The sequence below is a fragment of the Archocentrus centrarchus genome, chromosome 6 (assembly GCF_007364275.1).
Source record: "Archocentrus centrarchus isolate MPI-CPG fArcCen1 chromosome 6, fArcCen1, whole genome shotgun sequence".
Taxonomy (NCBI): Eukaryota; Metazoa; Chordata; class Actinopteri; order Cichliformes; family Cichlidae; genus Archocentrus; species Archocentrus centrarchus.
The window spans coordinates 28,812,785-28,829,269 of record NC_044351.1 but is presented as its reverse complement, the minus strand read 5'-3'; the positions used below and the strand labels follow the sequence as shown (position 1 = coordinate 28,829,269).

Sequence of the window (16,485 nt, the reverse complement as noted above, 5' to 3'; positions counted from 1 at the left end):
GGTGACTTAAAAAAATGTATAAAATGTTACACTTGATTTTAATCTGCTGCTTAGTCTCTTTTACCCTGCTGGATTTGCAGCTGCTGGAACACAGAACACACACCAAGAATACCTGTTCAGTCGAATTAATTTCACTTTGATCTGCCGACAAACTAAAGCGGTTTCCACTTCATCAGGCTGCGGGACAGTAAGCTTTAACGTTTAAACTGACCCAGTTAAGGTTTCAGAGCTTTGATGTGCAGCCGTCACCTTAAACATAAACAGCAGCACAGAGAGCGCACTCAGCCAGAAAATAATTATTAAAATGTTTATTTTACCGCTCCGTGCACTAAATCATCAGATTGACAATTTGCTCCGGCATTAACGGTGTGTGGGTTTTGACAACAGTGTCGCATTTTACTAGTATATTTCTTATATTCTTTATAGATTTTTATTTGATAACATCTCTGGAGTAGGTGGCACTCATAGGGATCATTTCCTGTGGAAGAAAAGTCACATGACCTGTGACACATCCCTTTAGATTGGTTAGATAGCTGCCAAGACCACCCTTTTCATGTGAGCACGCAGGGGAAACCCTGTGTAAACATAAAGAGTTGATAAGCAGCTTTGTGTGACTGTTTATCCTGATCACCAGTTTTAGGGTAATAGAAGACCCATAGCAAGAGGTGAGAGTTGTTTTATGTCACCTCTGGGTGTGTTGTACTGTACATTCATTTAAATAACAAAACTAACATTCCAATATGGATGAATAATTTGGTAACATTTAATGAGAGTAAAATATGGTACGGTCACAGTTGCAACACAGCGTTCGTACCAAAACAATTAAGCTGGGTTTTGTGCTAATATTATAGAAAGCTATACAAACTAAAAATACCATGATTCTCCTTTTTTTTTTCACTTGGAGAACAGTGCATATGTATTGACATGTGCACTGAAGCAACTACATCTCTTACTCTTCCTCTACTGCCAACATTGCATTTCTGTGTTCACTCTGTTCAGAGTTGGCATCGAGGTTTAGAGCTTGTGGCCAGCGTGATGATGAAAACCAAACTGTGGATGGATTTAATCAGTGGCAGAGGAAAGAGGGGCAGCTGCAGTAAATCTATTTTGTTTAATCATGCAGCTGTTGAAGAATTTATCAGCAGTTTGCCACATTGGGATCCAAGTCCTTGACCTCTCAGCTGGTCTTCATGGCCACTGATTACAGAATAAATGAAGCAGACACTCATTGTGACTGGTGTCAGAGTTTTCAAAGGTGAGGATGTATTGGGAATGTTACTTTTGTTCGAAATGACAGATTTACTGTTAAACTGTCAGTCTCTGTATGTCATCTTTTATTGCCTGTATTAAAAACATTGGTTTGGTGAACGTCAATTACACATGTTTTAAAGCCCAAAAGAATATCAGGGTCCTCAGTTTTCACTTACCTCAGGGTTCATTTGTAACCTGAATGAATGATGTGTGTTACTGTAATGGTTTTTAAAGTAGCTTCTCACAGCGGGAGTGTCGACCTCAAGCATATAGAACCTCATGTTAACAAACTGCTGGATGTTAAAACCAGGGCGATACAGCATGTAATCGAATATGAGCAAAGGTATTTAGGATATTATATGAGCTGCCACGGTTAAGTCCCTGTTGCAGTTATTAGCCATAAAAATAAAGCCCTTTTCCACCCTGCAATCAACAGCTAGTGTGAAGGTTTAACTACTGAGGGAAAGTCCTGGGCCTTTGGCCCCAGAGTAGGGAGCATTGTGACATATGGACATGGATATGGAGAAATCCAAGCCTCTGGAAAGAAAAAAAAAAGAAGAAAAAATCAATTTCTACTATTTTTAAGAATTGACATCTTCTGTTTTCTGCATTGCTAGCTAGCTCGGTAGTTTAGGCCACTTTTTGCTCCCGAGTTTGTCAGACAATGACACTGCTGGGATCCTTATTAACACACACTGTGTTGGAGGTCTAAATGTGGCCTGAGCCAAGCTGTGATTCTGTGTCTATCTCCTGTTGCTCCCTACAGGAAATCTTCAGCGCTGAAGGTGCTGATTGACTATTGACCCACTGATATGCATGCCACTTTATAGTGAACTCTTATAATGGTGTGTTTGATGTACTGCAAATAAAAAACATGTTTGAAGGGCATTCATTTAGACAGCTGAGGTGAAAGAGTAGCATAATGCTCAGTGAATAATTTATTACAAAGTTTCACTGTGACTCTGATCAAATGCCAACCACACAATGTCATACCAAATAACAGCTGTCAGGAGATAACATTATTAAACTACATTCCATAAGCTGCATTCCATCATTATATTGTAGTGTGTTGTGTCATGTTTTTCATACAGTAAATGCTTCTTTTCAACTATTGAAAACAGAAAATTAACAGAAGAAGAACCTGGATTATAGCTTAAAAACGCTGCTACTTATTGTGTTTAATTTTCTTTTACTTCTTAAATCCAGGATGAGGATTCCAATATGTGAAACTCTACCTATTATAAAAACAAATCCAACCCCCTTTTTTTAGTGTGTTTTATGTGGAACGTACTGCTCTCTGTACTAGAGTCATGAAGCTTTGTTTTGACCTTTTAGAAAAAGTCATCAGGGGTATCAGTTATCCAATGCATGTCTCAGGACACACACAGCATTAAAACTAGGCATCACAGTTATAACTCAGTTAAACCAAATGCTCTTCAGTATTTTAGAAAATAGGTCTCTGTTCCTTAAACAGAACTAAGACAAATAGCAAACATGAGTGCAGTGTTGGTGAAGACTGTCTGACTTCAGTTTGTTCAAGGTCGCCGCTCCCGCCTGTGTGCTCTGACAAAGCTGATAAAAACACTTTCCACCTGCTCAAGCTACCAATCAATGTGAGGGGCCCTGCAGTTACAACAATAAACACACCCTGATTGAAATTAGTGTGCTTTACTTGCTTACATGGGTCTGATGAAGACCATTTTACAGTCAAGTTAAAATGGTCTAAAAATCTCAGTGATGTTGCACTAAATGACCCATCTAAAAACTAAATGTAGGAAAATTTCCTGAAACTATGGCAATATTGTATAGATATGCATATTTGTGCACCTGCCTGTCTTCCTGAGATTTCCATTTAATCTGTCACTGAGGTGTTTGTTAATTATATTCATATGCAATTCTACATATACACTCACAGGTGACTTTTTTGGTTACACCTTGCTAGTATTGAGTTGGACCTCCTTTTGCTTTCATCAAAATACTTCATGGCGTAGCTTGAACAAGATGCTGGAAACATTCCTCAGAGATTCTGGTCGATAGTGGCATGATAGCATCACACAGTCTACACTGTGGTCATAAAGAGACTGACATGGTCAGCAACAACACTCAGGTAGGTTGTGGCATTTAAATGATGCTCAATTTGTACTAAGGGGCTGAAAGTGAGCAAAGAAAATACACCCCCACCACCAGCAGCAGCCTGAATTATTGCTACAAGGTAGGAAGTAGCCATCCTTTCATGTTGTTTATGCCAAATTCTGACCTGCCATCTGAATGTTGCAGCAGAAATCATCAGACCAGACAACATTTTTCCAATTATCTGTAGTCCAATTTTGATGAGTTCATATGAAATGCAGTCTGTTATTGCAGTCTGTAGTCTCAGTTCCTCAGTTCAGAGAGAACTGTCACTTACTGGAGATTGGGATTTTTGGTTTGAACTTCTGTAGGTCAACTTGACCATGCCTAATTGCATTGAGTTGCTGCTATGTGATTGGTTAAGAGAAGAGAAGAAGAGGTATAATTAATAAAGCAGCCAGTGAGCATGCATTGGAATTTATGTACCTCTCCAATGAGTGTGAAGCATCATGGCGTGTAGCACACTATATAGACTGTTTTTGGCGCTTTCACTTCAGCTTCTTTTTTTAGCCTGTGAGGTTGCTGCTTGAACATTTTTCCTGACAGTCTTACTTTAATTATACTTGATACCTACTTTGTGCATACTACTACACTGCTAATTGCAGTAATAACGCACCTTTCACACCACAAGTATGAAATGAATAATGACAAGGTTATGGACTTTTTAAAAATACAAAGTAAAGACATATAAGCAAATGCGGTATGCACCCACGCTACACCAAAGGTATTTTGCAGAGAAGTGCTCACTAATCGACATCTGTCATCATGATGATAAGCACCATAAGGGAAAAAAATATTGTGCAACTGCCGTCCCTGCTGTTCAGCATTTTTCTGACTGTCTAATACCAAAATCCATTTTTTTAGAACTCTGCCAGTATATTTCACATTATGTTGTACTTGGAACACTGAATTATGAGTTATTTTATCATTCCAGTGATGAATGACTTCTGCATTTGCCAGATATTCAAATGATGCATAAAGAGAAAACACCTCTCACAGGATGGGAAGAAGAGACCACTGAGCAGGTTTTTCAAAAATCAGCATGCTGTTCTGCACATGTTCATCCTTGATATCATTGAGACTGATCTTCATGATATGCTTCACTGACTATCATGGCCAATTAGCAGAAGTCTGGCTCTCTTCCAGCAACATCCCAAACTACCTGTTAGCTCATTCACTCAGCATCCTCCACCTGAACTGCTTTCCCATGCTGCATATATTTCTGCTGCTGAGAGGAAAGAGCAAATTAGTCATCCCTACTGTGATGCAAATTAGTGGTCATATACTACAGTTTGGGTTGTCATTCCTGGCTCAGGATGGCAGAGCAAACAGTGACTGTGCATGTTTGTAAGCTCATTCTCAGATCTGTTATAAATGCTAAATTGTATGGTAACATCTTCTAGTTTTAATGACAGCTTATAGCATGTTCTTAATCTGCTATTTATGGATTTCAGTGACAAAGAAAACCATATTAAAGTCAAAATCGAAATGAGAATAAATGACTAAGATCATCATAAAGACCCAACACAGTAGTCCAACAAATCAACATCCACATATGCTGTAAATGGGCAGAATGTTGTTTTTATGAGTCAACTTTAAGTGTCATAGCCCATGCGATAATCAGTGTTATTTTGTATACCTGCCAGAATGCTGCATCTGATCAGTGTATAATTCCTTGATTTGTAAACCTGAAGAAGTGCAAATAACCAGCTTGTTTTTAGGTTTGTATTTTGATACAGAATGAACTTGGCATTAACCTTTTCCTCAAATTCTTTACTTGAAAATAATTTGCATAAAATATAAATTTGCTGCCTTAACTTTGCAATTTGACTTGACTCAGAAACACTGATGGGAAAGGATAGCACACTGAAGAGCTTTTAAGTGCACCACTATCATTGCACAAGTTTAAACACATAAACTCTGCTTTATGTTGATATCATCCATCAGGGAGCCAGAATCTGCAGTTTAATGATTATGTCTTTTAAATTTCACCCAGCAACACTGTTTAATAGCAATGTAATCATGACAGCAAGAGAATCTGGAGACATTCATGGTGAGTGATGAGTTTGAGTTTTCCCACGACAAAGAAATCTGACATGTGGATTAAATTATTAAGGCCACCCAAAAGTTACAGCAGATGCTCAGATTGGATGCTTTAAACCAAGAAGAACTTGATGCATCTTCTTTCTCTTTTGCTGCTTCTATAGGCTAGTTTAGACTGTAATGACTGAGGGATTACAGTACCACGATTCGTGAGAGGCTTTGGTGCACTTGCATGTGTGAAAACTATTTTTTAATGGTTGGAAATATGAGATAATGTGCATGAATGTTGCCATGTTTGCTGCATCTGTGAGCAATTTTTTTTCACCTTTACTTCAGTGTAAATAAAACGATGATTGGAGGAAAGTTTGGTCAGTTCGTGCCAGATTTTAAAATTCCCCATCGATTGCTTTGTCCCGTATACCACTCTTATAAAACTACTGTAGATTTGCTTCAACGTGTTTTTTTGTTTGTTTGTTTGTTTGTTTTTTATGTTCATTTCGTAAATGCAGTTTCATCATGTTTCCAAAGGAACATTTCTGGGCAACACATTCGCTTTGAGACCTTAATATTTCTTCTCCATGCTTGCTGCTCAGTGTAATATGTTAATTACACACATGGCATCAAAAGGAAAGCCCGGTAGCATACTAAACACCATGTGCATTTGTCATTTGGTCATATGAGCACTGTAAGAACATACATTTCTGAATGCTGCTCTACTGACTCGTGAAGTCATCTGAATAATTGCAACAGAAATGCCATTTGCTTTTTAATTAATAGGAAAAATAATGACGTGAATTTATTGTCTGTGGTCGTCTGTCAAAACTCTGCCAAACTAATATAAATAGTTGCCGCCCTGAGTCAAATCTTAATAACTCAAACACGTTTTTGTAACTCACATGAAGTCCCAGTCTGACACTCCAGTCGGAGCTGGTGAGAGCCCCTCCTCCTTCCTCAAACTTCGTTTCCTCCTCGTCCAACCAGAAAACTCAGTCCCAAATTCATCATTTCATTATAGCGGGTAAAGACAGCTGTCAGGGAGAAACGTGCGGTTTCTGGAAAAGGTGCTGCCCCAGACGCTTTTTGGCAGGACAGAAGTGGGAATACGAACCGACTGGAAAGTTTGGGCTAAGCTGCTCAGCTGAAGTTGTGTGGCAGTGAGTTGCTCTCCTTTCCTGCCGTCTGACAGGTTGCAGCCACCCAAAGGCAGAGAAACTTCAGAGTTGGACGTTCACCAGGTAAGAAACTGCTTACCTACAGGTTGTTTATTGACAGCACTGTTTGTGTTTAGGCCGCTCGGCGAGCACCGCACCTTTACTGCGTGTTCGCCTGTCCCATTATAATACACTGGTTGCGTGAGCCCGCTACTCTCCGTTTGACATTTTTACATCGACATGCTTGAACACCTTAAAATAAAACCATCAGAGTACGACGTCTCTGTAGTAAGTGGACGAACAGGAGTGCGGTAACCAATTTGCCGTGACCTTCTTTTTTAACTACAGTGGGAATATTTCCTTACTATTGCTACACTGTAAGTTATTATAGTGGGTCTCTAGAGGCTTTAGTGGTTTCAATATCCCGATGAATTACCCTTAATGACTATAATATTTCCATGAATGTTATTTTATTACCATACTTATTTTTGGCAGGGACTTTGCAAGATTTTAAAGTGACAACGTCTCACGTCTCAAAGTGATCACTCACTTCAACTTTTCATCCTCCAGCTCTGTTCTCTTTATATGTAATTAGCCTGTGCTCATTTTAAAGTCTTTTTTTAAAATGAAGTAAGTTTGCATGTCTGTGGTGCAAGTGAAACATTTTGCAGCCAGAGCAGATACAGTTTGTCATGTGTCATATTATGAGTAGATCATGTAAGCCTGAAGGAATTTGAAGAATCAAATTAAGCATATATTCTGGGTCCCTTGCAACAGCTGAATGGGAGGCTGCTCTGATATGCCTCATTCAACAATGGGCTCATCACTGGAGTTCCTCACTGATTGTCCCGTCTTTACACCATTGTACACAGGGTGTGTTTAATAACAGACATTCTGATGAAATTAATTAGTATCACTTCATCTTCTCCACCTAAGGATGCTTAGGTGAAGATGTCCTGTTAGATCTGATCACAGTTAAGTATCTGAAGCTTTATTTCCATCCACACATTTCCATGCTGTCAGGTGTGTCTTTCTCCTGTGAAGCAACATCATGACTGAAAGTGAGGACATGAAGGATGTTTTATTGTATCATTTAGAGGCCTAGCTATGGATAGAGGAGCTTTCCATAATTCATAGTTTAAAATAATCTTTTTTTATATTATATTGAGCCTTGACATGAGCCATTTTTTCTACTCTTCTTTCTATTCTTTTAAGGCCACCATCCATTTTAGCCAACTTTCATGTGGCTGGCCACTCCAAACAAACAAAAGGCTTCAACACCAGATGGGTTCCCCTGGTTGGATTTGTGTGTGCCTGAGATGATGATATAAAGGACCTTACTGGCATCAATTAGAGCCAAGAGTAGAAAAAAAACTGTCAGAAAAGTCTGTAGAGCAGTCTGAAGCCTGAGCCTTTGTCTCACAGGGAATACTTGTACATACACAGACCTTGTTATTTGAAACTTTGACCATGTCAATTATAAGCATCAGTCCAATACCATGTAACATACATAAATGACATAAAGTAAGGAAAAGAATAATAGGTCTACTTAGATTCTCTGCAAAAAGTTTTCATCACATGCTGTCCTTAAAATGGAGTATTTTCTCTCCCACAGGCAAAATGTTAAATTCACAGTAGACACATTGTTAAAGAAACCTACCTCCAAGGTTTAGACACAGAGGGGGTCAGAAGTCAGAAGGACTATATCAAAACAGCAGTGCCTTTTTTTTCTTTTTTGTTTTTTAATCTCACATTTCCCAACATGGATGGCATGCTGTGCATCATGTCTATTCTTGTGTATGGGAGGGGAGTGAGAGGTCTTCATCTGACCTCACATTCCTCCGTCTCTCGTGCCCCCACATTGACCTGCTGCTGAGAAGTAACATTTACATTTCACTCTTGTGGTGGATTATTTTCAACAGCTCTGAAGTCTGATTGTTCTCTGTAACTTTTTTTTTTTTTTAATGACAGAGATGTACCATAAATAATCACACAACAGAAATGGTCTTCATTTTACTGTCATATTTACTTGAAATATCCATGAGCAAGCAAAAAGTTTTGTTTGAGCACTCAGCTGCTTCTCATTGTGACCAGCTCCTCCAGTGAGGCTTTGGTTTACATAATGTAACCAACACACAGCCGCATATATGAAAGGTTGCTACTAATAGCTGACTTTCTCCAAGACTACTGTATTTTTAATCAGTAACAATTATAATTATTGTGAAGAAGTTTTCCTCTGGGGCACACTGGCTGATTCTCTGTGGTGACAAACAAAAGCAGCAATGTGAGCCTCTCAACTATGTTTACTTCCTCAGCTTTCTCTGTCCCACGCAGCCACCACGGTTCTCTGTTCTGTCCCTTCATGAATGTTCCTATTCACTGGGACGAGTAGGCACAACTGTCCGTGCTGGGCAGATTTCATTCCGCCAGGCCTCACAATGGGTAAACTGTGCTGCTATGTCAACATTTAGCTCTCTCTTGTATCCTCCCTTGTTTTTTTTCTGCTACTTTAATCACATCCCTCCAGGCCAATCAGCAACAGGAAGAGCATGGCGGTCTTTGTCTTTGTGAGAGATTGCTGGTTCCTTGCTGCAGTCCAACATGTGCTGTGACTCACTCTGACTTTGCAAGTTGCGTCAGGGAAGCCTGTGCTGTAGCCTTTATTTTAGGCTTTTTTATATACAGTATACTCAAGCCCTGCATTCACGAGATGCAGATCAGATATCTAAGTCTCAGCTGCATCCAGCAACGCATTCTGTGCCTATATTTTGACTTGGGTGTGTGTGAATGATGTGGTTGTGGTTTACAGTCATGTTTATTTCCAAGTCAAGTCCTGCCTGCTTGGGTTGAAGGTGAAGCAGACTTCTCTCAACTAAACTTTATGCCTGAACATGTGAGACCAGCAGGATAGCAAACATCGTGTTTCATTTAAATTTTCTGTGGGAGAATATTATTTCCAAATGTTTACAGCTTGGACCTTTTCAAGCATTGCTTTCACCATGGAAGAGCTGATCTGTAACAATATAAAAGGACTGAAAGAGTCTCTGACAATGTGCAATCAGACTGTCTCATGCTTTACTTTGTGTCGCTGTTGAATTTCCCCCAACCTAAAGTCAGCCTATGCCTTACATTTAATATTCTTGATTCACGTGAGAGTGTAGTCTTAACTGCTACTATCTGTTCTGCAGTTTTGTTTAAGTTCTCAGAGGAATTTGAAACAACAGACTTGCTGTCTTTAGCTTGGAGGACTTCCTCTCTTGACGGCTAGTTTAGCTGTAGCTTCCATTGTTTGCCTTTTGTCTGCATTGATGGGCTGATGTGTGGGAACTTTTTTCATCTGTTCCCTAGGACGCAAGCTGTCAATAAAAATTATTTCCCCACAGTAACCTGTAAACATTTTTTTATTAAATTAAATTTTGTGTTTTTCCATGCTTATAAATAACTAGCAGAGCATAATAAACAGATTTTAGAATTGTTTAGCCACAGATATCATATTTCATTGCTATTATGAGTGTACTTTTTTCTGCATTGGTGCACTGAAGATATTCTATGATTTTAATTATCTTTGTAAAGTCAAGAGGAGAAAGCCAGCATCCGCCTGTGTGTACTTAAACACTTTTGTCACACTGAACCACATACATTCCTGTAGCTATGGACCATATCATCCATGACCAGTGTTGTAAATTATAATAAGAGTCATAGTTGAGCTGGGAACTGTAGTGCATGGATTTCTTTTGAAGGGAATTGGTCGCACTGTTGTAGCCATATTTCTATATTATATGTTTGATGTGATGCTGTTGATTTTATTTATTATTAGTTACTTTAAAGTCTGTTAAAAATACTTTTATCCAGACTGGTTTGACCATGATGTGTGAGTGACAGCTCAGTGGGCTACAAAGAGTACTTTGATCATTAACTATCTCAGCTTTGAGCATTTTTTTTTTTTTTTTTTTTTAGTAGGAGAAATGTATTGCATAAAAAATGATAGTTAATTCAGTCTAAGTGATGTTATGCTTTATTAAACTGGACAGGAGAACAGGAATCTCTGTTGTTAGCATTTTGGCATTTAGAATGTATTACATTTAAATTTTGTTTAGGGCTGCACAATGATGCAGTCATTAGCACTGTCACCCTGCATTAAAAGGGTTCTTTCAACATGCTGGCTAGTTGGGGCCTTTCTATGTGCATGTTCACCCTTTGCCCACATGTGTTCTGTCCAGGTGCTCTGGTTCTATCTTAGCTCTGCCATGGTATGCCCTGCCTATCACCCAAAGTCAGCCGGGTCTACTCTCTAGGTCCCCTCTATAGCCTGAACTGGATTGATTTAATAAAGCGGGTGTGTGGATGGATGTGCTGTTTACTGTCTGATATACAGATTAACATGTTTACCTTTAACTACCTCAGTACATCAGCCTTCACATGTTTAAATAATTGCACTTGGCCTGTAACCTGCTCTACTCATCTTTTTGTATGGAATTGAGGAAACAATGTGCTCTGCAGCATCAGAACTACACTTTTTAAAATAAAAAATATAAAATTATCTTGACACAGTGCAATAAAACACAATGCAGCATCACTATAGTGGTAAAACTTCACACAGAGTTGGGTGAATGATGTTTTGACAAACATCAATAATAGTTTTAAGGGCTTTTGCATCAAATTCAATATACAAGACCAGGTACATTAGCTTGGATTTGACTGATAATTCTGTTGCCATAAGCACTGGCATAGTTGTGAAAACTTTGCTTTTGGAAGGTTACACTAGAGGCCAGCATCAACTATTCCCTTTTAAATCGGCCTCTCTAAGGCTCTTTCAAAGCAGTGTTCTCCAGTAAACAGATTTTTTTTTTTTTTAGATTAGGAATATAGAAGGTTTCTTACATGAGGTGAAGTGGCAAAAAGCAAAAACATCTCAGCGTTATTTTTCATAGCCAACATTTTTTGAAAAATAGGCAATAATTACTTAAGTTCCATCAGTGATTTCAATTCATGAAATCGGTATCCTGATGATCTTTCACTGGGTTGTGTAAATTACTGTGTGAGTCGTTGTGTCCGGTGTGTTTTCAGATGGATAGCAACATGAGTATTCTGGATCCTGCAGTGGGTAAATACCACAGGCATTTGTCTATATACTTTTCTGTCTTTGTAAAGTCTTTTTTTGCATTGTGTGTGTAATTGAGTGCTACATGCTATGACATTTAAAAGAAAAAATAACATGTTCCACTGTGCCGCTCAAATTAAAGATTGCAGATGAAAGGCTTGCCACCCACAGACAGCTAACAAGTGTTTTATCAAACCAGTAATCTTTGACATTAAAATTCCCCTGCCCACATGCCCCTTTACACCACGCCACTCACTTCATGGTTAGTCTCAACCCATCCACCCAACCACCTGTTTTCTTAGCCACTTAACGAACTACAACCAACATTTGTTACCCACCCTTTTACATTTGTCTTGCTTAATATATTATACACTTAGCACAACATCTTATGTGCAGTATACTACAAAGTTAAGGAATTTAGATTACTATACTAAATAATGGTAAAGCAGAGTTTTCTTCAGTTATTAATTGGTATCACTTGGAAAAGCACTGTAAGTTAAGAAAAAAATCAATGGCAAATTTCTTGTTCTGCCACCTTTTGTTGGAATAACTTCTGGGATTCGTCTCTTCTGCTGTTCTAAATGCTTGTTACAATAAAAAAAAAAAAAATCTGAAAAAGTAATTTGTTACCAGCTTTGAAGCTATTGTGATGAACTGCACACAAGAGAGCTTCACTGGCAAAGCAGAGCAAGCTCTCATGCTTTATGCCAGTGGGTTAATCAAAAACGCCTTACTACAGAGCTGGATGCATCTTGAATTGAGGCCTCAGTATGACCACTGAACTCTTTAAATATGAGCCTCTTTCCCTTTGACACTTTCAGTCAGTTACATGTTTTATGTTTGTTTTTTAACTCTCTTTCATTTCCCATCTGTATCGGGAGGAGGTCAGCAATAAGTGATCCGTCCATTTGTTACAAAATATTTCTGGAATGCATTACACTTATAAATCTTGTTCTGGTCCTTTATGTTGCATGTGTGAGTCATTTGGGAAAGATGATGAATCAAACTGGCTCTATTCATCCATTTATGGAAAAATGCAGTCCCATAGAGAATCACTCTAAAACATTTCCTTATAAATTTGAACACAGTCATGTGTCAGTTATTTAAAACAAAAGATACAATTTAATGAAAAACATTACCAAACCATTTTTGTAGAAGAATCTAAATGAGACACATTTTGCTTATTAAAATGAGCAAACCACAAGTCATGCAGTTAGGCTCGATTCATCTACAGGCTCTTAGTAGGCCAATAAACTGTGCATTTGATGCAAAATCCAAAACAAACAAGGAGACACCTAAGCAAATACAGGGGACAGTCGAAATTCAAGCTTGTGGTTAGACTGTTCTCATTGCTTCTCTGTATTAACTTGCCAGCACACTGGATACTGCGAAAAACATTTGTCTTTGCTGCCAAAAACTCTGTTTTAATGATAGATTAAAAGATCCCAGATGGACATAAAATGTGTTGGATGTAGGGTTACTTCATTTGCTGCAGCATGTGGATCTGCACAGCATTTTCATTTTCCGCCAACATAAGCTTCCATCCAGAAGCTGACGGATCAGCTGATTTTGGTTTATCACAGAAACAGTAGTGCTGATGTACATGCTGTGTAAGTTCACAAAACAGGCATCCAGTTTACTCTTCCAGCAAATGCACAGTTGGTGGAGTCTGCTCAGTCATAGATTTTGGGCTGCATGCAGACATCCACATCGGAGAGCACAGATCCAGCTGGCTTGGGCACATAAAAATGCTTACACAGCACAGATACCATGAATTAGTGCTGTTATTTGTTTTGTGCCTCTTTTTTGTCCCACTATATATATATATATATATATATATATATATATATATATATATATATATATATATATATATATATATATATATATAATACCCTGTAATATATATATATTTACAGGGTATATATATATACCCTGTAAATATATATATATATTTATATATATATATATTTATATATATATATATATTTTTTTTTCTTAATACTTGCAGTTGTGTACTGACCAAAACATCAGTGGGCTGGGTCTCAGACTACAATCCAGAAACCAAACAGCAATTCTCAGTTGTAGAGAACCGTTTTCAATCCCCAACATCAGAAGTCAGACCAGGAGCATGTTCCGCATGTGACAGATGTGAAAGGGTCTGGAGAAGCTTTGACAAATGCTGTCTGTAAAACTACGGAGTACCATTTTGAGTTGCTGCAATGCAATTTCGGCAAAATGGATTAGCTTGCCACATCGTTTTTTCACTTTGATTTACAGGGTATCTTTGAATTCATCCCTCTGTAGGTTGATAATTTTCATTTTCAAACAGGAACGAAAGGATGCCACACTAACGGATTGCCCAGTCCATATCAGTGTAGTTATCCAGCATGCCCCCCCCCCCCCCCCCCCCCCCCCACACACACACACACACACATTGAGCTCTCATGTGTTTTCAAAGTGTTCCTTTATTATTATTTTTTTTAGCAGTGTATTATTATTATTGGGCAGCAGTTGTGAAAACACTGTGGTATTGGATGATGAGAGATAGCATTAGCCCCAGCTGGATGGTATTGGAAGCGGTTCGATTGAACATACATTTCGTGCAGCTTTACTATTTTCTGCCTGCCTTTGGAATCAATTTAGAAGAACCTTTAACCTTCTTGGATTGTGGGTTGCTGCACCAATAACAAAAAATAACATAATGTTTACCCCTTTCTGTAACTGAAGAAGCCTTTGATACCTGGGTAAAATATGAGATACATTCACTCTATGATTTGTATACAGAAAACAGGTTTGCCTCCTTTGAACAGTTATCGCAAAATGTAATACAGTATATGTAAGTCACAATTTTTTTAGGTATTTCCAGCTTAGATGTTTTGTTTCATCTAATTCAGACATTAATTTCTATGTCCTCCCACGTCAATGTTAGAGCTAATTTTTAAATGCAAGGACAAATTTTCCAAAATCCAGACAGACCTGGATCCTACATGTGACTGATGCACAGGGGGCCCAGCCACATTGTTGCATATGTTTTATTTATGTCCAAGATCTATGTATGTCCTGTCAAATCCAGATTATGTGGACAAACAGTAAATCCATCTCCACTGATTTCACTGTTCGTCGTGGTCCCTTTAGAGATTTCTCTTAGCATGATGTGAACATCGTTGCTTTCTTTTCTCTGTTGGCCAGAAGGCTGATTCTTTCTAGATGGAAGGATTTTCTGCCCCCAACATTTGGCCATTGGATTAGAGAGATTATGTGTCAGATTAATGTAGAAAAGATCAGACACATTAGGGGATCTGTTGGTAAATACTATGTTACCTGGCAACCATTCATACCCTTTGTTAAAAGCACAGCAGCTGTTGTTATCAACCCATAACTGTAATGTTATTAGTGTACTGAATATGTGTGACAAAATGGCCATTTATTTTCATATATGATTGTGTAAATATATTAATGATGTCTAACTGTGTTCATATCTCCTAGAGTAACTGCCAGTGGTTATTTTAATGAAAATTCTCATAATCCCAAAATAAGAGAATATTAGATTTTGAGTTGTTTTAATAAATTTTTTTTTGAAATAGTTTCTCAATTTTAAGGATTTTCTGCCTGAATATGATACTAGACTCTAGTGTGCACAGGAAGGTCTTTTTCTTTTAGTTCTGACCTACAGAATTTTTGGCATTTGCTGAAGACGGGCAGTCTGATTGACCCATGAACCTCTTCTCTCCTTGGTTTGCCTTCTGAAGGATGGTAACAGCACAGGGGTTGGTAACAAGGAACCTCTTTGCCCCTGGTCTGAGCCTGTTTGACACATGCATTCAAATATTTTGAGAGCTCCTGTTTAACATGCAAATAAGTTGGACCCCAAGCATGAATGCTGAATAGATTGGAAAGCGGTTTTCAGGTTCACAACTTGAGACTGTAGTAAACTGTGTGAATATGCCTATTATGGGTGTGAGGACACATGATAGAGCATAGGTGAGATCCTTTGAAATTCTATAAGCCTTTTCAGAATGAAGACAATGTGATAGAAACAGCAACTCGTAAGGTAGCGCTTTCCTCTATCCAAACTGTGAAAGTTCTTGGCAATGTTCTTCTTCTTTTGGACACCATAGCCAGAAGTGATGTCTTATGTTTCTGAAAGACTACACTGAGCTCACTGACTGAAGCTCTCATTTGTGGACATGCTGCTGGTCCAAGCTTTGATGGATACACAGTATGTGGGATGTGATCTGCCTGCTGCTGCCTGGCTTGTGTTAAAACTTTTGCAGCCCTGCAGAGGGATTTTGTGTGCTGTAACTTTAACTTCTTTCTTCTACCACTTTATTTAGTTTTCTCCCATGATTATATTATTGTGAACAGCCCACTATAGCACTTTAGCAATTCAGACTGGTTTCTGTACTCTCTCTAGTCATTGGGGAGTTCTCATAAAGATGAAATTAGTTCTATGGCAGTCAGACCTGTCTAATTGTAAAGAATGTCAGAGGTATTAGATTTCCATTATGAAGCCTAAAAAGAGACACCGTAACAATGGAATTAGTGTGGCTATCACATTTCCCATAGTATTTCTCTCTATGTCTCATGTGTTTTCCTGATAATTACAGTACGATCCTTTCCAAGAAATAGGCCCATACAAACAAAAGTTTTTCCTCTTAGTGTTCAAAGACAAATATTTTCTTGGTAAGGCAATTTGTTTATATGACTACTTCTCAGTAAGAGTACCTCTTATATGAAGTGAATGATGTTTCCAGATGTTTTCACTAACCTCTTTTTTCACAATTGGGCTGTGATTACACCTATAAA

The 16,485-nt window shown here is 38.3% G+C and overlaps 1 protein-coding gene across 3 annotated transcripts in view; it reads left to right on the top strand.

Annotated features, from left to right (window-relative positions):
• Positions 1 to 6,425: 6,425 nt before the first annotated feature.
• tspan9a (tetraspanin 9a) overlaps positions 6,426 to 16,485 on the top strand; it is a 187,592-nt gene continuing 177,532 nt past the window's right edge. For all 3 annotated transcript variants that reach the window (XM_030730901.1, XM_030730900.1, XM_030730898.1), the window contains exon 1: positions 6,426 to 6,659. The gene's annotated coding sequence lies outside the window, so the exon portion shown is untranslated. The remainder of the gene's footprint in view (positions 6,660 to 16,485) is intronic.